Genomic DNA, 19,158 nt, shown 5'->3' with positions numbered 1-19,158 from the left:
CGGCCCCCTGCTCATTCATTTACTTACTCAAAGCAAGCTGGAAACTGTTCGCTTTTCTCTGTGGTACGAGCTTTGAAACCGGCACTTCCGCATTCCTGGAGCCGGTCACAACAATGGAGAGGATTGGCCACTTGACAAGGTGATTAGTCCAGTGCTGCAAGCTTTTACACTCACACCCGTGAGTCGTAGCCACTCCGCTGCAGCTGTTATTCCTCTCGGAGATGTGGAGTACCTGCAGCGGTGTACACAGGGAGATATAGCGCTGTAAGTGCCCTGCCAGTGTGGACGGGAAGTGAGTTACAGCGCTGGGGGAGGCTTTACAGCCCTGTAACTTGCAAGTGTAGCCAAGGCCAAAGTTAATTGATGTATGTGTTATTTCAGGGGTGGCCAGCCTGAGCCTGAGAAGGAGCCAGAATTTACGAATGTACATTGCCAAAGAGCCACAGTAAGACGTCAGCAGCCCCCCATCAGCTTCCAGTGCCTCCTACCCACTGGAAGCCCTGCCAATTAACGCTTCCCCCTCCCCACACCTGCCGATCAGCTATTTTGTGGCATGCAGAAAGTTCTAGGGGGGAAGGGGTAGGAAGCGGTGGAGTGGGGGCAGGGCTTGTGGCAGAGCCAGGGATTGAGCAGTGAGCACCCCCTGGCACATTGGAAAGTTGGTGCCTGTAGCTCCAGCCCTGGAGTCTGCTCCTATACAAGGAGCTGCATTTTAACTTCTGAAGAGCCACATGTGGCTCTGGAGCCACAGGTTGGCCACCCCTGTGTTATATCTTGGCTGGATGGAGAGGGAGACAAAAATAAAACTGTCCTAAATAGGCAACTGTCAGTTCAAGAGAACACTCAAATCTCCAATTACAATAACAATTATATGGGATAAAAAGTTCTAGTGACCGTTGACTCTTCCCGCTCCTGAGTCTAGATCTAACATTTCACATAGATTCAATTAACTGCTTCCATTCAACAGCAGTTGTAGGCTCACTCCTCTCTTCCTCAAAACTTTGGAATTGTGAGATGTTAAACTGTGCTAGGAAATCGAGAAAATTGGAATGTGGAGCTTAACTTGATTTCTGTTCTTCCTCTAGGGCAGTCTAAAGGCCTTGTGGATAGAAATCTCCTCCTTCTATGTGTATGCCAGAGCAGCCTAGCCCTGTCTACCATTTTATGGCTCCTGCTACCGGCTCTCCACAACAATGCAACAGACCAGTCATATTGCATACCACCACCAATGCTAGCATACCATCCAGATGGCTATAAATCTTCAGAAAAGGTCAGTAATTAAGGTGTAAAGTATTCAAAACATAACACAGCTGACACCACTGCAGTAAGGCTTGTCTGTATCTAGTGTGTGTCTCAGAGCAAAGGGAGGATTTATAGCACCTGCAGGGTCGAATACTTTGGCATCATGGACTTCAGTTGAAGACATCCCTCTGTCACTTCAAGGCCATGGTGTCTCAGGTCAGCTGTCAATAGTTTAGACAAAGGTAGCAGAAAACCTCCTCTTTAAGTATTTAATTAGTGCATCAAGGATACATTTTAGTTATACTCATATCTGCTTCCCTGCTGATCAGAAGTATCCTTTACAGTTAGAATTTCAACCCATTTTTTTCATTCCTCTCTCAACATAAAGCCTAAATTCAAGTCTGTTCTTCAGGCAGAGGATTCTGTATGTGAAAACTTCTGACCCAAAAGGATGGAATCAGATTAATTTTGCTTACTGCATCAGGATGGATATTTGGGTGAGGAGTGTCTGTATCCATCCTCCACTAGATGTTTCACTATTGATTAATGATTGATTGATCCATAACAGGATTACTGCAACAGTAAAACAAACACCTTTCAAAAGACTAATTTCCAAATATATATTTGGAAGGACTCTTTGAGATGAACTAGTTCCCCTTCAACAGAACAAAAGGGGAAGATGTTCCTCTGTTCCAAAAATATATTGATCTTTCATAGTCCTTTCTCCGATACACAGTAAGCTCCAAAAGATTAATTCAGTTATAGAGGAGGCAGGTGCTGTGAAGTTGATTATGAAAAGTACAATTTGAATAGACAGCATCAATTTGAAAAAAAGTTTCTCTGAATTCTCTTTTCCTACTATAATTATAAGTAATGCACAAGTTTACTAGGAATAAAAGAGAATAAACATTTGCTTGGCCTTTAGGTTTGTTTACTTTCTGAATTAGCATTTGTGTACAGCCAGTTTCACTTTTTTTTAATTTAGGGTCATTTACACTTCTCTCATACACTAACAGTTTGCTGTTATTCCTCAGGCCTTGCCATTTACCTTTGCTAAAAAGATTGGACCAACTTCTGCTGGTGAGCCAGACAAGCTTTTGAGTTATGCACAGCTCTTCTTCAGGTCAGGGACAGGAACTCCCAGCCTCAAAGCAAAACGCAAGGTGGAACAGATTGTTTAACATAAGTACTTAGCACATATCATAAGGGACCGTTCAATGTTGAGTGGCTTGTTAACACCTCTGTAGTCATAGGTTAAAAATAGGGGGTTAGTGGATTAGAGATTGTTGTAATAAGCCATAAATCCAGTGTCTGTTCAGTCCATGATTTTTGGTGTCATGCAGAGTAATTAATTTAAGTTCCCAGGCTCATCTTTTGGAAGTGTTGTGCAGGTTTCCATTGATAATGAGGACTGATAGAATTTGATCACTCTATACTTGACCTAACTTGACTGGTCCTTTACAACAGCGTTTTTCAAACTTCAGGCCACAACCCACTACTGGGTCGTGGCACATCAGGCACTGGGTCGCTCTGGTCAGCACTGCTAACTGGGATTTTAAAAGTCCTGTTGGTGGTGCTGCCCAGCTAAGGCAGGCTAGAGCCTACCTGTTTCAACACTGCGCTGCGCCCCAGAAGCGGCCAGCAGTGGATCCGGCTTCTAGGCAGGGGGGCCACAGGGCTCCATGCACTGCCCTCGCCCTGAGCACCAGCGCCGCAAGCCAATGGGAACTGGGGGGGCGGTGCCTGCGGGAGAGAGTCATGCAAAGCCACTTGCACACGTCTGCCTAGGAGCCGGACCTGCTGCTGGCCGCTTCTGGGGCGCAGTATGGTCCACGGTGCCAGGACAGGCGGGAAGCCTGCCTCTGCACCCTGGTTGCGCCACCGACGGTGAGCCACCGGAGGTATGTCTGCGCCCCAGCCCTGAGCCCCCCAAACCTGGAACCCCTTCCTGCACCCCAATCCTCTCATTCCCGGCTCCACCCTAGAACTTGCACCCCCAACCTAAAGCCCTGACCCACCTGCACCCCAACCCCCTGCCTGAGCCCCCCACAAGCCCTGAGCGCCTCCTGCACCCCAAACCCCTCATCCCCGGCCCCACTCCAGAGCCTGCACCCCCAGCCCAGAGCTCCCTCCCACACCATGAATTCCTTATTCCCGGCCCCACCCTGCAGCCCTCATTCCCGCACCCCTGTCCCAGACCAGAGCCCCTCCCACACCCCGAATCTCTCATCCCCAGCTCCGTTGGGTTGTGGTCATCAACAGTTTTCTTCAACTGGGTCCCCAGGAAAAAAGTTTGAAAACCACTGCCTTACAATGTGCTAAGTACTTACGTTAAACAATCTGTTCCACCTTGCATTTTGCTGTGGTGCTAGGAGTTCCTACCAGACCTGAAGAAGAACTCTCTGTGGTTCAAATGCTTGTCTCTCTCACCAGTAGAAGTTGGTCCAAAAAAAGATATCTCCCTCACCTTGCCATAGCACTTAGTTACAGTTCATAGTTGAGTTTGAAGATCAATTACCATTGTATTCCCTCTGTTTTCACACTGTTTTCTGAATCATTGACTTGGGCTGAAACTTTACTTGCTTGGTTTCTCGTCCAATATGATTTTTTTGATGGGTAAGCAAAATCCTCAACTGCTTTTGAGCATTATGAGGTTATAAACAACCAAAAAGTATGAAACTTGGTATGTAAGTAGTTACTGAGTACATGTATGTATGACTGGTTTGGGAAAAAATTGTTAAAGTGATAAGCGGTTAAGTAGTCTAAAAACATCTGCCAAGAATTTTTAGCAGAGCCTAAAGCACCACCACTGCTTCTCAGAAACTTGCATAAGGTTGACTTCAAATGTGAAGAACACAAGTTCTCAAAAACTCCCAGTCCCTTAAAATGACGGATTGCAGATCACACACTTCAAGGATCTGTCTGGGCCTGTTGTGTAATGCAACAAATGGCAAATTCTAAGCTTTCATGACACTTCCCCCCCTACCCCCAGCACGCAGGCATTGCACTAAACGGTAGAAACTTTACCACCTACAGTAGTTAATCCACTGTGTAAAAACTTTCTCAAATCAGTGACAAGATCAGAAGTTATAACTGGAGCTGAAATATGTTGATGGGACCGTTTTCCATCAAAGAATGTCGTTCCATTTAAATCAAAATGCTTAGCAAAATCTTGTAGCTTCTGCGAAAATTTTTTCATTTAAAAAAACGGGAAAAAATTCCAACATCTTAAACATCCAATTTTGACACGTTCAGAACTAAATGTTGGGATTTTTGCGTTCAAAATGACTTTGTAGCTTGATATTTGTAATTTATATTGTTACATTCTATTTTATAATGTATAAAATGTAAAAAGTATATTTTACAATGACAATTTATAATACAGGTTATTTAGAGGAAATTTTTGGGCAACTATAATTATTTTCTCTGTATCCCAAGTGAACTTTTTTGTCCAGTGAACTTTTAGAATACAAAGAGAATAATTTAACATTTCCTTAGGGAAATAGTTCTATGGCCTGAGACCTCACTGTTAATACATTTTACCTCCTATTCACTTTAAAGGTACCTTTGCTCTATTTCATAGCATTACTCATTTTACTCCTTTGAGCCAATCAAAGCCAGTGCCTTCCTCAGTAGTCCTACACATTTGAAATAGTTATTTCCTTAGTTATTGTTTAGTCAAACTGTTCAGATGTAGTTTTCTTATTCTTGGCCTTTTATCATTTTACTTATTCTACTTAGTTCCTTTCAACTTCTTGATGTCAGCCTGGATTTGATTTGCCAAGAATGTGTGCAATATTTTAGGTAGAATCCAACCTGTTACAGTGAAGATAAACATCTTGGTGTAGGCCATGATATAATACCTGAAATCTCATTGGGATTTTTCTTGGTGCTAGTTGCCTTCAAAGCTCTTCTCATATTGGATCCCTCTTAGGCATTACTGACTTGTTATCTTCATCACATTCAATGTGAAAGTATCATTCCCCAAATGTACCAGCTTGATTGTTTTATTTTAATAGATCAAATTTAATTTGACTTGTTTTTCCAGTTTGTTCTGTGGTCTAGATGACAGTCCTTCATCCTTACTTTGCTTCGCATGTCTTTAGGTCCCTCTTCTGGACCCTTTTAACTGTTGAGTGTTTGTGGGGAAGTTGTTCCTTTCTCAGCACTTCTCCATTAATCCGTCTCATAAAAGGACAATGCTTAGTGAGTTAAGAGTTATTGATTAGGAATCATTCTCTTCTTGTAGCTTTGTTTTTGATTGAGTTTCTAAAGAGTGATAGGAAGCTTTATAGAGAACTCAACATTTTAATTCATTTAAGATGGAGGTTGCTGGAGGTTGCTGTAAATTTCATCCCATTTCTATTAGGTTTTCAAGGTTGTCCATATTTTTTTGTATGACATTCCTGTTCTTTCATATTGGCAATACCTCTCAACTTTGTGTCATCAGATTTTATTAGCGTACACCCACTTTTTGTGCCAAGGACATTAATGAAAATGTTACATAAGATAGGTCCCAAGTATGATCCCTGAGAAACTCCACCAGTAATCTCCCTCCAGCCTGACAGTTCTTTTTAGTATGACCCATTGTAATCTTCCTTTTAAACAGTTCCTTATCCACTCTTCAATTATCATTAATTCCCATCTTCTATAATTTAGCTAATTATTTCATATATGAAAGGATCAAATGTTTTACTGAAATCCAGGTAGATTAGATATACTGCATTTCCTTTGTCTAGAAAATCAGTTATCGTCTCAAAGAAAGAGATCTGGTTGGTCTGGCATGATCTACCTTTTTAAAACCATATATTTTATCCCAATTACCATTAACCTCTGTTTTTAATTGCTCCTTCTTTCAAAATTTATCCTAAGACCTTGCATACAATTGAGGTCAAATTAACAGGCCTTTTTTCATTCCTTATAGGCTTTCTGTTTTCCAGAAAGCTTACCTGTTTGAGATGTTTGTTCATCTATTTTGGTCTGGAACCCTTCCTTACAGGACTTCCCCTCCCCACTCCTGGCTTAGGGTGCAGGGTTTGGATATTTTCTGCAACTTTGATTTAAATTCCAAGTCTCTTCCGCATTCAGCTCCTTGAGTTCTACAGTCCAGTTAACTTCCTAACTAATTCACATTTAAATTTTTTTAACCCTAGATGCAGGACCTATTTTTGTTTGTTCTTTTAGTTTAAACTGAATTAGCTAATCTTTGCTGATGAGCTGAGACGACTATGCTGGCTGGGCCATCTAAGCAGGTTGGAAGACAGACACATACCCAAGGACATGCTATACGGCAGGGGTTCTCAGACTGGGGGTCAGGACCTTTCGGGGTCACAAGGTCATTACATGGGGGGGGGTCGTGAGCTGTCAACCTCCACCCGAAACTCTGCTTGCTTCCAACATTTATAATGGTGTTAAATATATTAAACTGTGTGTTTAATTTATTGGGGGGAGTCGGACTCCGAGGCTTGCGATGTGAAAGGGGGGGTCACCAGTTAAAAAAAAAAAAAAAAAAAAAAGCTTGAGACCCACTGCTATACAGGGAGCTATCAGAGGGAACAAGAAAAACAGGAAGTCCCAAGCTTCGCTATAAGAACACGTGCAAGCGAGATATGAAGGAATTTGGGATTGATCCTGACAAATGGGAAATCTTGGCAAGTGATCGTAACAAGTGGTGCCATTATCTCCATCAGGGTATCAAAGTCCATGACAGGAGCTGGCTTCTACAGCTTGAAGAAAAAAGAGCCCGTAGGAAGCAAGCAGCTCCCAATCAAGACACATACATTTGCAGTAACTGCCAAATATCATGCAACTGTTGGATTGGCCTATTAGTCATGTGAGACATTGCAAACCATCTACATCATAGGCTGCAATTCCCACAGTGTCTTGCAGATGAAAGAGTGCCAACAAAAAGAATTAGCTCATGATCACTCGAACCAAGGTTGTCCTCTACATTCAGTTCTTCTGTAAGGTCCTCAGTACTAAATATAAAATGGCATCACCTTTTGTTGGTTTGGTGACTAATGGGTGAAGAAGTCTTTTGGCTATCACTTCAAGGAATATTTGGATCCTGTTTGTTGTTGTTAGCAGCATTTGTTCTCCAATCTGTATCTGGGAAATGGAAGTCTCCCATAATCACAATTCTCAGTAGCATTTACTTCATTAAAAATATCCAGTTCAGATACTTGAGATCTTTAGCAGACCACAAGCACTATCCCAGTGGAACCTCTGTTATCATTTTTCCACCAAAGTAATTTTTGACCCAGACAGATTGTTTTATCCATTCCATCACTACTTATTTCTTTAGCCTATCTCATCATGAATATGCAAAGCTACTCCACCACCTTTACTTTTATTTTTCTTTCCTGAACAGCGCATATCCTTCAATGTCTGTATTCGAGTCATGACAACTATTCCACCATTTGTCCATTATCCCTATAATACCTGATTTCACTTCCTGCACCAGTAGTTCTGGTTCCTTGGTTACCTAGTTCTCTTGCTTTCAGAAAGGTGACAATGGCATGTTTTTTTTTGTTTTTTGTTTTTTTTTTTTGACAAAAAATGATTAACATAATTTTTCTTTTGTTTGCATGTCTCTAAGATAAATCTTCAATTCTTCAAGTTTGTCCATATTTCACTCTTGGTATGCGTGCACACCCAAAGTACTCAAATTCAGAATGTTTTTGTCCAGCTCTGTGAGTTAGGGCCAGAGGTGCCTCATATTCCCCGTTAAAGGGCAGGGCAACTTCAGCCATCCCTCAGTTTCTTTTTACTGCCCGTGGCTATGAGGTGGAACCCTAGCAGTGTATGTTCCTCTTGCTCTCTGAGTAATTCTTTAAAGTGTAAATTGTTTGATATGCATAGTGCTATAGTTGTTAGTCTTCGATTTTATTTTTTTTAATCTAATTTTTCTTAACATTTCTGAGACTTCTTATACTAGGTGTAGCCCTTATGGCAAAGCTAAAGTTTCCTTGATTTAAAAACTGGCTGTATTGCTGTTCAATACTGCTGCTTAATGATGTGTGTATGAGGGGCATATCCTAGGAAATGTACCATTTGCAGGTCATTCTGTAAGAGAACACCAAACTTGAGAGGCTCACCTACAGCACTTTCTGTTGGAGAAGGGTCTTTGTGTCCTATCTCAGATCCTGGAGTGGCTGAAACTGAAAAGCCTAAGCAAATGTTTTCAAAAAGTTCTCCAGTGATCTTGGGGTTAGCTCAGATCTTTGGGACATATGTCTCAGACATTATCCTTCATCACCAGTAAAGCTTCTGGGAGTAAGACTTGGAAAGAGCACAGTTTCTCTAAGAGGCTCAGATCTCAGGTCACTGTCATCATTACCAGGTCCTAGCAAGAAAAGGCAGAGATCCCCTCATCTTGCCTTTATTAAGGGGTATCTCAAGGCCCAAGAAAAGTCACACTGGCACCTCCATCAGTCACTGTACCTTGATATCCAAGCTTCAAAAGTTGCCTGGCATTGGGCTCTCAGTGACTGGCAACATTGGTCCAATGGCCTCTACCCACCTGCCTTTGGTATCGCCATTCTTGGTACCAAAAATGGGTGACTGATAACAGCTGAAATAAAATTCCTGACTTCCATCTTGCCATTGTCCAAGAATTCTCATCTTGCAGTTTCAGTACTGATTCTTCCCTTTGACAAGGGTAACTGTACATCTTGGTAACCAAATTAGTTTCAACACAGATGAGTGGGAGATATGGGTCAATAAAATGGGTCCCTCGGGGACCTAAATGTGGATTTAGGTGCTTAACTTTAGTCACCCAAGTTTGAAAAATATAGCTACTAGGATTTTTTTTACACTCTCTTTTGAGTGCCGTGAGGAATTTAATGTGTTAATGATCTGTTCTAGTGTAGTAAACCTATGTACCTCTCTATTGGATAGAAAAGCTAACTTTCTCAATCTGTATATGTATTAGTGTGAAACTTTGAAATTTATTTTAAATCATGCTTTAAAAGGTTATGAGGCTGAATGGTAAGAAAGCTGATGAATTAAGCAGATAATTTCTGGAACCTCAAAAGCCACACCCCAAGTGGTTTGTGTAATAATTTGAAATATAGGTTTTTTTAGTCAGACCATTTTGGAGATTCAGATGCCTGTTGGTGACCATATGAATCTAAGGATCTGCTCTTTGAGGGTGAAAATTATATTAATACACATAAGTAAGGCCATGTTTTAGTCATGGGTATTTTTAGTAAAAGTCATGGGCAGTAAACAAAAAATTCATGACCTGTCCATGACTTGTACTATATATCCCTGACTAAATCTTGGGGAGGGCGGTGGCCGGGGGGGGGCGCCGCAGGTGCTCGGGGGAGGGAACGGGGGTTGTCAGAGCTGGCAGGCTCCGTACCCGGCTCAGTGCCTCCCTGGAAGCGGCAACATCCCTCAGCCCTAGGCGGAGGCGTGGCCACGCAGCTCTGCGTGCTGCTTTCTCCCTGGGCGCTGGCTCTGCAGCTCCCATTGGCCCGGAACCACAGTCGATGGGAGCGGTGCCTGCAGGCAGAGGCAGCTTGCAGAGCTGTCTGGCCTAGGAGCTGAGGGATGTTGCTGCTTCTGGGGAGCCCCCTCCCGCAAAGTTAAGCGCTGCTCAGAGCCCTCACCCCCTCCTGCGTCCCAGCCCTGAGTCCCCCACCCAAACTCCTGCTGCTGCTGGTTGGGGGATAGGGAGGTGGCCCGAGACTGCCCCAGCAGCGGCCGGTGTGGCTAGCCACTGCAGAAGTCATGGCGGTCATGGAAAGTCACGGATTATGTGACCTCCATGACAAACTTGCAGCCTTAATCATAGTTTGAGGTGGCTCTTAGACTTATCTCAAGAGTTCTGGTAAACAGTCATTGACAGATGGCTTAAGAGAATTTTAATTCAACCTTGTCATATCTTTTCCTCTTTCTGTTTTTGTGCTGGACTATTAGTTCATAACTATCTTCTCAGGTATAGGCACTTGAAATTTAATGCACATCAATTTTTCTGTATTTGAACTTCTTTTTGAGTAAGATCTTAATTGATAGTTTTATTCAACACCTGTGCTAAAATCTGATTTTTTATCTACAAGAGTATACACTGGGTTAGAAGGAGGAAAATGCCTACCTTAGAAGGAGGAAAATGCTGACTGAGAATTTCTCTACTTAAGCCGGTTCTACTTCTAACTCGTCTCTAGTTTTCTTGAATACTTGGAAAGAGGCTGAGGGGAAACAACTTCTCTGTTTTAGAGCTCTCCTGGCACACAAATGTAAAGTTATTGTCAAAACAGTTGAAAACCACGTATGCTAAATAGTTGACTGTTAAGCCATGACTTTCTTTCAGCTGTTACAAACACACACACGTTTTTACTTTAACAGAATTTTCAGTTCATTCTTTAATACCAAAGTAAATGCAAGTTAAACTTGCAACTAACTGTTAAAAATAGAGCCTTAGCCAGGTCCTTTATATGATGGTGTTAAACTGTATTTTAGCTCTGGATTACAATTCGGTGAATGTTACTGATCTCTCCAATTATCCGTCATGCTATTTTCCGTTTGAATTATTATAGTACTGTCTTTGAGTTAGATTTATAAGCTTTTAAAGTCATTGCGAAGTGAGTCATATTGTGTAAGGGCTCTGTATACCTGCTGTGGTCTGGAAATTAATATGATAGAGCAACTTTGTATTTTGGTATACAAAAGTCTGAGGTATTCTAATTGTACTTCATTTTTCATAATGCACTGAATTTGTATTATGAGCTGTGAGCTTGACTGTGATTGTAAGCTAAATATTTGGGTATCTGGTATTGTGATTCAGGATTTTTTTTTTACCTTTTTAAAATTTAATTATAAAACAAATGAGTGACTCTTACAAAAAAACTAGATTTTTTTTAATGCGTGTTTTAAGGAACTATGAAGGCAATTAAGTGAATTCACTTGTTGAAGTTAATTGCGCTAGCAAGTCTGAACAAGTTTGATATAAAAGTAAATATATTTAGCAAAGGAAGAGATTGGCGTATGATAAATGTATTAGTCTTGATATGAAGTGTGATACTTGTAGGTTTAAAAACATTTGTACAGTAACATTGCTTGGTTCCATTTAAAAATTGGGTACAGTGAAATCTTATCAGTAGAGGGAGGGACTGCTGTTATCTGGTCATTATTAAAAAGTAGCTTCATAAGTATGATTTTAATAGAGGAACACGTCTGGGGCTGTATTTTATTAGTGATTAGGTCAGGTGATTATGGTTAGGTCCTAATTAACCTGTTTCACATTTTAAAAATGTATAAGTGAACTACAGTGAAATTTCACTGTTTCATACCTTGTTCGAATCCACATCTCGATTTTTTATAAAAAATGATAGCCTCTTTGCAGCAATGCTGTAATGTCAGAGGCTGCAACGTGTACTTTGGCTGATGTTCTGTTTTGAGGGTTTTTTCTGGAAAGGATCAGTCAAAACATTGAGCTTTATAAAAATCAGTTTAAATTTAGGCAATTAGCATTGTATCCATTGGCAGTTTGGTTTAATATAAAAAAAGCTGCAAGCACTGATTTTAAAAAGTGTTGAACTAAATCAGTGGTTCTCAAACTGTGGGTCGTGACCCCATTTTAACGGGTTCGCCAGGGCTGGCATTAGACTTGCTGGGGCCCAAGCCCAGCCATCTGGGGCCGAAGGAGAAGCCCGAGGGCTTCAGCCATGGGTGGTGGGGCTCAGGCTTTGGCTTTGGCCCCCCCATGCTGGACTTCAGTCACCCGTCCTGGGGTCATGTAGTAATTTTCCTTGTCAGAAGAGGGTTGCAGTGCAATGAAATTTGAGAGCCCCTGCACTAGAATAACCTGGCAAACCCCAGCTACAGTGACTCCTACTTGTTATGTCCCCTTCAAGGACTCTGAATTCCTTTTCTCACCAGTCTCCCAATTCTCTGGTTGTTGATGCACGTAGGACAAACACTGTTATAAAACCTATATGGCAGACGAAAAGCTTCTGGATCTCCTGGGAAAGAAGGCCTACTGTAGTTTTTGTTTTGCAAATTACCAAGCATTGATGGCCAAGTACAACTTTGCCAACTACAAGAAATTTTTGTAGTTTGAGCACCTTCCCCAGGATCAAAGAGAACAATTCCACTTGCTGAAAGACAGTTGCTGACAAGAATATCTTTGCAGGCAATGCTTGATGTTGCAGACTCCATGGCCCATTCCATCTCTCTACGCTAGTGGTGATGCATAGCGATTCCTGGATGCAATTGTTTGGCTTCCTCAGGGAAGTTCAAAATGCAGTTGAGGATCTCCCATTTGATGGATAGAAGCTGTTTGCAGAGAACACTGATGAGTTCTTGCATATCCTTAAAGATTTCAGGGACACATTATGCTCATTAGGGATCTATGCTTCTGCAAACAAACGGAAGTTCAGCAGATTGCAAATGGCTCAGAGATACTGTCCTATACCATTATCTGAATTCCAGAGACCCATGGAACCCCCCAGGAAGATGTACAGGTTCTAGAGAAAGAGATCCACTAACCCAGTGGTTCTCAACTAGGAGTATGTGTACGCCTGAGAGAGCTCAGATGTCTTCCAGGGGGTACATCAACTCATCTTTATGTAGCCTGTTGTAAAACTAGGCAAATATCTAAAGCACTAGCAAAGTCAGTACAAACTAAAATTTCATACACACACTAACATGTTTATACTGCTCTATATACTATACACTGAAATGTAAGTACACTGTTTATAAGATAAATCAATTGGAATACAATTATATGGTAAAAATGAGAAGATGCGCAATTTTTCAGTAATAGTGTGCTGTGACACTTTTTTGTATTTTTGTCTGATTTTGTAAGCAAGTAGTTTTTAAGTGAGGTGAAACTTGGGGGTACGCAAGACACATCAGACTCTGAAAGGTGTACTGTAGTTTGGAAAGGTGGAGAGCCCCTGCTCTAACCCATCTGATGTGGCTCCTCAACAGTCCTCATCGAAGTGCCAGTTTTGACGTGACAGTCCAGGGTTCATATTACCACCCCTCATTAGCCTACTAGCGTCAGTGTTTTGCCCTCATTCCCCCATTTGGAAACACTCTCCCACTTTCAATGTGAATAGGAGCACCTCATCTCAGACAAGTGGTGCTGGAAGTAACGCAATTGGGCTGTACCATCCACTTTACTTCCCTCTCTCCTCATTTCCCTTCACGGTTCTCCTTCAGGGACCCTTTTCACATGCCCCTGATTAGGCAGGAAGTACTCCTGCTTGAGACCTGAATTTGATTCTCAAAAGCCGACCACATTTGAACTAGTGGCTACCTGCTCCTTATCTAATTTATCAAGGAAAACAACCTTCCTAGTGGTGATTACCTCAGCCTGCAGAGTCAGAGATTGGGGCTTTAATAGTAAACCCTCCTTTCCTGACATTTCCCAAGGATAAGGGTTGGGGTCTTAAATTTGCCATCTTGGCACCATTGAATCTGCCAACTGATAATTCCTTTTTTAGATACATGAAGTCCAGTGTGTGCTATCAAACAGATCTATTACTATCAACTTACCCGCAATGGGTTCCTAGTGCTAAAAATAATTTAACTGATAGTATGGACCTGGCAAAACTATTTCAGCAGAGCTGCAGGAAGCAAATTTTATCCTCAAGTTACCAACATTTATGAGTAGGCTTGGAAGGATTAAATTTCACCAAATACGCAGAAATAAAAAAAAAAATGTTGTCGGCAGTCATAATTTACAGATAGGCCTAGTAAGAAAAAAGCTGTTGGAGAACTTCAATAGTTTAGTGATATTTACTTTGTATATTTTGACATGTGATGACAATTTGTGTCCTAACGGTTATAAAGCTCCAACTTTTTGGATCAGTCTCTAATGACATTAAAACAGTTCCTACAACTGTGAAAATTTAAATTGAGAACCTTAAAAATGCATAGAAATAAACATTGATATTATCTATTGAAATTATTTTTAAAAAATGAATTCTCCCATGCCCAATTAGCAGCAGCAGATCTATTTGCTGGTCTAGATAGGCTCAAGAATGGAGTTTTGGGGCAGCAGCTGAGTTAAAATGGCTTATCTCCAAGAGGTATGGCCATATTAACTATTTGTGTTTGTTTTGTTTTTATATGTGATCAAAACAAACTGATGGTATTTGTACATTAGTCTAATAAAGATTTACACATCTCTAGTGGACACTACCTCACTACTAATTGGACTGGACAAAAACTCCATATCATAGAGGCCAAGAAGCATCCATCGGATGGCATTAAATTAAGCACTCCTGGTATGATTTGGATTTGATTCATAGCTGTTTAAGGCCAGAAGGAATAACAGTTAATCTAGTCTGACCTCCTGCATAATACAGGCCAGAGAATCTCACTTTGTAATTTACTCCTGGGTGAATTCTGTGCCGCCGGGAGGGAATTGGGTGCGCTGCTGCGTGGGGGGGCGGGGGGATTGCCACATAGGGGTGGGGTTCCAATCCCAGAAACAGTGGTGTGAAGTCGCACCTGTGCGGTGTGGCTCTGCATGCCGGAAGACTGTGCTCATCAAGGGAATTGTGAATCGGGGCTGGAAGCGGCCCGTGTGCCGTAGTTTGTACACCCCGGTCTAGTAAGTTTCTTAAGGAGTACAGAAATTACGTGGTTTCTATAATGATAAACCTAAACCAGATCACATATTCTAAGATGACAGCATTGCTTTAAACCATTTTCTTTAATGCTAGTTCATAACATGTTTTCAGTTAGAACTCAAAGGAATTTTGGCTTCAGATCAGCATTGTATCTGCTTAAATACAGCATATAGCTGTTTAAGATCATTAACAGCATTGTAATCCTTTGTAAATTAAATAAACTTGTATGTTGAAGATTACTAATGTAGTCCAAGATGAAGTTGGTCCCCAATTAAAAAGGACAGCATGGTTGTGATATGGAGGGAAGATGACTTATTATTTATTATTATTTTTTGTTCTCAATTATATAGGTGTGAGAAGCTGGAATGTAACTTTTAACTTGCTGTGATACATTTACCGAAGGAACAAATAGGAGCGGAAATGAAATAGTATAGTATGAGCAGTAATTTAAAGCTGACCTTTTTCTGTAATGCCAAATGGCTCATGACAAAATCGTCAAAATATGATTTTTCTGACCTTCAAATGTAGCATGCGTGAGGTTATACATTTTTTCCTTTTCAGTTTCCATTCTAAATTAGCTTTTATGGAGCTATCAAGATTGTGGCTTAAAGACAGGCATTTGATATTTGACCTTTTTGATAAAGTCCTCCTACAAAAGTGTTTTTTAATGGAAGCTGGATGTTCCTTTGGTTGTTTAGTGCTTTCAGCAGTTGAAGTGTAGTCCAGTACTAAGAACAAAGAGGGCTTCCTACTCTTCTCCATGTGTCTGTAGTCCCTTATTCACTTTGCAGCAGTACTGCAAAAAGCCTTTTGAGCTTATTGGATGTAGTTTTCTGAGTCAAGATCTAGTTTTACAGAGATCCTCAGTTTGTTCTTCATCCGCTGCTGAGCATGGCTATATATTCCAAAGACTAGATCATTAAGCAGACACAGAAGTGCTCCAGTTAGAGAGACTGCCCCAAACATGCTAGTAGGGGCTATAGCTACAACACACAGTTTCTATTGAGCTATGCCGTTTTCCTTTCTGATTGCTCATTTTAGGATTCAGCCAGGTGTTGTCTCACTAAGGGCAGCTCCGATGTCAACTCATTTCTTGAAACCTTATTTGATTTAGCCAGCCTCTTTGATGTGGTTGAGAAACCAAGACCCCAGCCTTCATCCAGGAACACTAGGGCTCTGGGGTCCTTCATACTTCTTTTGATAGCTCAAGGCTTTAGTCTAAGACCAGACTGTGAAGTCTGAGGTCCCACAGGAATATACATAGATTCCAAGAGAGACCTAAGATCTGTTGAATTAGCACTGGTTTTCTTTCTGTTCAATCAATCCTGTGACAGTCATAGGTTTTCTACCAGATCACTCCTGCAGTGCCCTAGACCAGAGGAATAATAAAGGAAAAAGCTCTTACAGAGCTCCAATCAGCATCATTTTCAGAGGAATCTGTCAGTGTGTTCACCCAATTCATAAGTGGAGGAGGGTGCATTTTCATGATGAGCCTAGGACTAGTCTGATTGTAGTCATCTTTCCGTATAGAATGAAGCTGACAAATAGATGGGGTCTTACTATTCCTTAACTTACCAGCTTCCTCCAGCCCACGAACATCTTAAGGTGAAGTGTGAGAAATTAAAAATGATCTTTCTAATGCCAGAATATCTGGAGATTAGTTTTCAACATTCTCCATCTGAAGTTCACTTTTATTATTTTACATACATCTGTTGCCTCATTTCTCTTCTCAGCTGAACTGTTGTCTCAATCTTCTCAGGATCTCCATATGGAAGTTTTTCCATGTCTATAGTCATTTTTGTTGTGCGTCTGAACCCCCTTTAGTTTTGCTACATCTAGTCTCCAGTAGACATTTTTTTTTCAATTACCAGATGTGACCATGAGGAGCAAGCTATTCTGTGAAGTGAACCAATTTTCTTCAAATTAAGCTTGTTTTGAGGATTTCATTGAAACTTGGTCTAAGACTTGTCTTGATTTTTGAGCTAGACTCTGAACTTACTACGTCTTAAGGTGTAAAAAAAATTGTACTGTATTTCCAAATTTAATATTCTAACAATGCTGTATTATAAGGCATATGCACTCGGTTGAGATTCTGCCACCCCTCTTTAGAACTTCATTATTTCTAAGGGCTGGTCTACACTGGGGGCGGGGGGGGGGGGGTTGAAATAAGATACGTTGACTTCAGCTATGCTATTCCCGTAGCTGAAGTTGCATATCTTATTTCGACTTGCCTCCCATCCTCACGGCGCGGGATCGATGACCGCGGCTCCTCCGTCGACTCTGCTACCGCCGCTTGCCTTGGTGGAGTTCCAGAGTCGACGGGAGCGCGTTCGGGGATTGATATATCGCGTCTAGATGAGACGCAATATATCGATCCCAGATAGATCGATCATTACCCGCTGATCCAGCGGGTAGTCTGGACGTACCCTAAGGTTATTTTGGTGCCCAGATACTATGGTGATATAGGTACCCTTTGGAAATATGTATTTTATACACATACACAAGGAACTGAGGCAGAGGGACTATGTAATGTTGGGAAAGTCACTGAAGAAGTCTGCAGTAGAGCAGAAAATTGAATTTGGGTCCCCCAAGTCCCAGGCAAGCACCCTAACCATTGGGACATCCTACCTGTCTGGATTCTCAGATTTGCTAAGGAAATAAAATATTTATTTTGTCTGCAGATGGGGAAATATTGACTTTAAAATTGCATAACTTCATTTCTTCTGCCTTGTGTCCTTCCCACCCAAGCCATTTTAATTTCTGGAAGAGTTTAGAATTACTAACGCTAGAAACCTAATGCTAATATCCTCTTGAAAATGGAATTGTACACTTTCAAAGTGATGTACAGGATTTAATCTTCATGTGTATATATCATCTCTATATAAATGTCTACCCTAAATTTTTAAAAAAGGGGACCAAAAAGGCCACCATGGCTTACAAGAGTACAAGATGTGGTTAGAGGTAAAAGGGCATCCTTTAAAAATTGAAGTCAGATCCCACTGAAGAAAATAGAAAGCAGAATAAAACTCCAGTAAGTCAAATGTAAAAGTATAATGAGGTAGGCCAAAAAAGAATGTGAAGAACTGCTAGTCAAAGACTCCAAAACTAACAGCAAAATTTTTTGAAGTACAACAGAAGCACGAAGTCTGCCACACAATCAGTGGGTCGCTGTGTGATTGAGGTGTTAAAGGAGCATCCCAGGAAGACAAGGCTGTTGTGAAGAAGCTAACTGAATTCTTTGCACAGGTCTTCACTGCAGAGGATGTGAAGGAGATTTCACACGTGAGCCATTCTTTTTTAGGTTATAAATCTGAGAAACTGCCCCAGATTGAGGTGTGAATAGAGGTGGTTTTGAACAAATTGATAAATAAAACAGTGCCAAGTCACCAGGATCAAATGATATTCCCCATGAGAGTTCTGAAGGTCCTCAAATATGAAATTGCAGAAGTACTAATTGTGTTATGTATTTGTCACTTTAATCACCCTGTACCAGATGGCTGGAGGATAGCTAAAGTAAGTCTGATTTTAAAAAAAAAAAAGCTCCAGAGGTGGTGATGGCAGTTACAGGCAACTTCCGTACCAACCAATTTGCCTGGAAGAAAAGAATTATCAGATAAATAGCTGAACATGATATGCTGGGGAAGACTCAGCATGGCTTTAGTAAAGGGAATTCATGACTCACTAATCTATTAGAATTTGACAAGTATGTGGACATCGGTGATCCAGTGTATACAGTGCACTTGGACTTTCAGAAAGCTTTTGACAAGATCCTACACCAAAGGTTTTTAAGCCCATTAAGCAGTCATGAGATAATAGGGAGGGTCCTCTTTTGCGTCAATAACTCGTTAAAAGATAGGAAACAGAGTATGAATAAATGTCAGTGGAGAGAGGTAAATAGCCGTGTTCCCCAAGTCTCTGTACTGGGGGTAGTTCTGTTGAACGTGTTCATAAATGATCTGAAAAAAGGGGTAAACATTGAGGTGGCAAACCTTGCAGATACAAAGTTCTGCGAAATAGTTCAGGCCAAAGCAGATTGTGAAGTTACAAAGGGTTCTCGCAAGACTAAGTGACAAAATGGCAGACTGGGACTATTCAGTTTAGAAAAGAGACGACTAAAGGGCAATATAGTAATCATGGATGGTGTGGAGAAGGGGTAAATAACACTTACATATTCACTCTTTCACATAACACAAATACCAGGGGTATAGGCAGCTGATTTAAAACAAACATAAGGAAGTATTTCTACACACAGCACACTGTCAACCTGTGCAACTCATTGCCAGGGGATGTTTTGAAGGCAAAAATATAAGTGGGTTCAAAAAAGAAT

At 41.1% G+C, this 19,158-nt stretch overlaps 1 protein-coding gene across 4 annotated transcripts in view; it reads left to right on the top strand.

Annotated features, from left to right (window-relative positions):
* Positions 1-19,158, top strand: part of GALNT1 (polypeptide N-acetylgalactosaminyltransferase 1) — a 200,325-nt gene that overhangs the window by 48,693 nt on the left and 132,474 nt on the right. For 3 of the 4 annotated variants that reach the window (XM_042842221.2, XM_008169367.4, XM_065584000.1), the window contains exon 2: positions 1,086-1,270. The exons of the other annotated variant lie outside the window; for it this stretch is intronic. The gene's annotated coding sequence lies outside the window, so the exon portion shown is untranslated. The remainder of the gene's footprint in view (positions 1-1,085; positions 1,271-19,158) is intronic. 4 annotated transcript variants of the gene reach the window in all.

This window comes from Chrysemys picta, chromosome 2 (genome assembly GCF_011386835.1).
Source record: "Chrysemys picta bellii isolate R12L10 chromosome 2, ASM1138683v2, whole genome shotgun sequence".
NCBI lineage: Eukaryota > Metazoa > Chordata > Testudines > Emydidae > Chrysemys > Chrysemys picta.
This window is presented reverse-complemented; position numbering and strand designations above follow the sequence as displayed.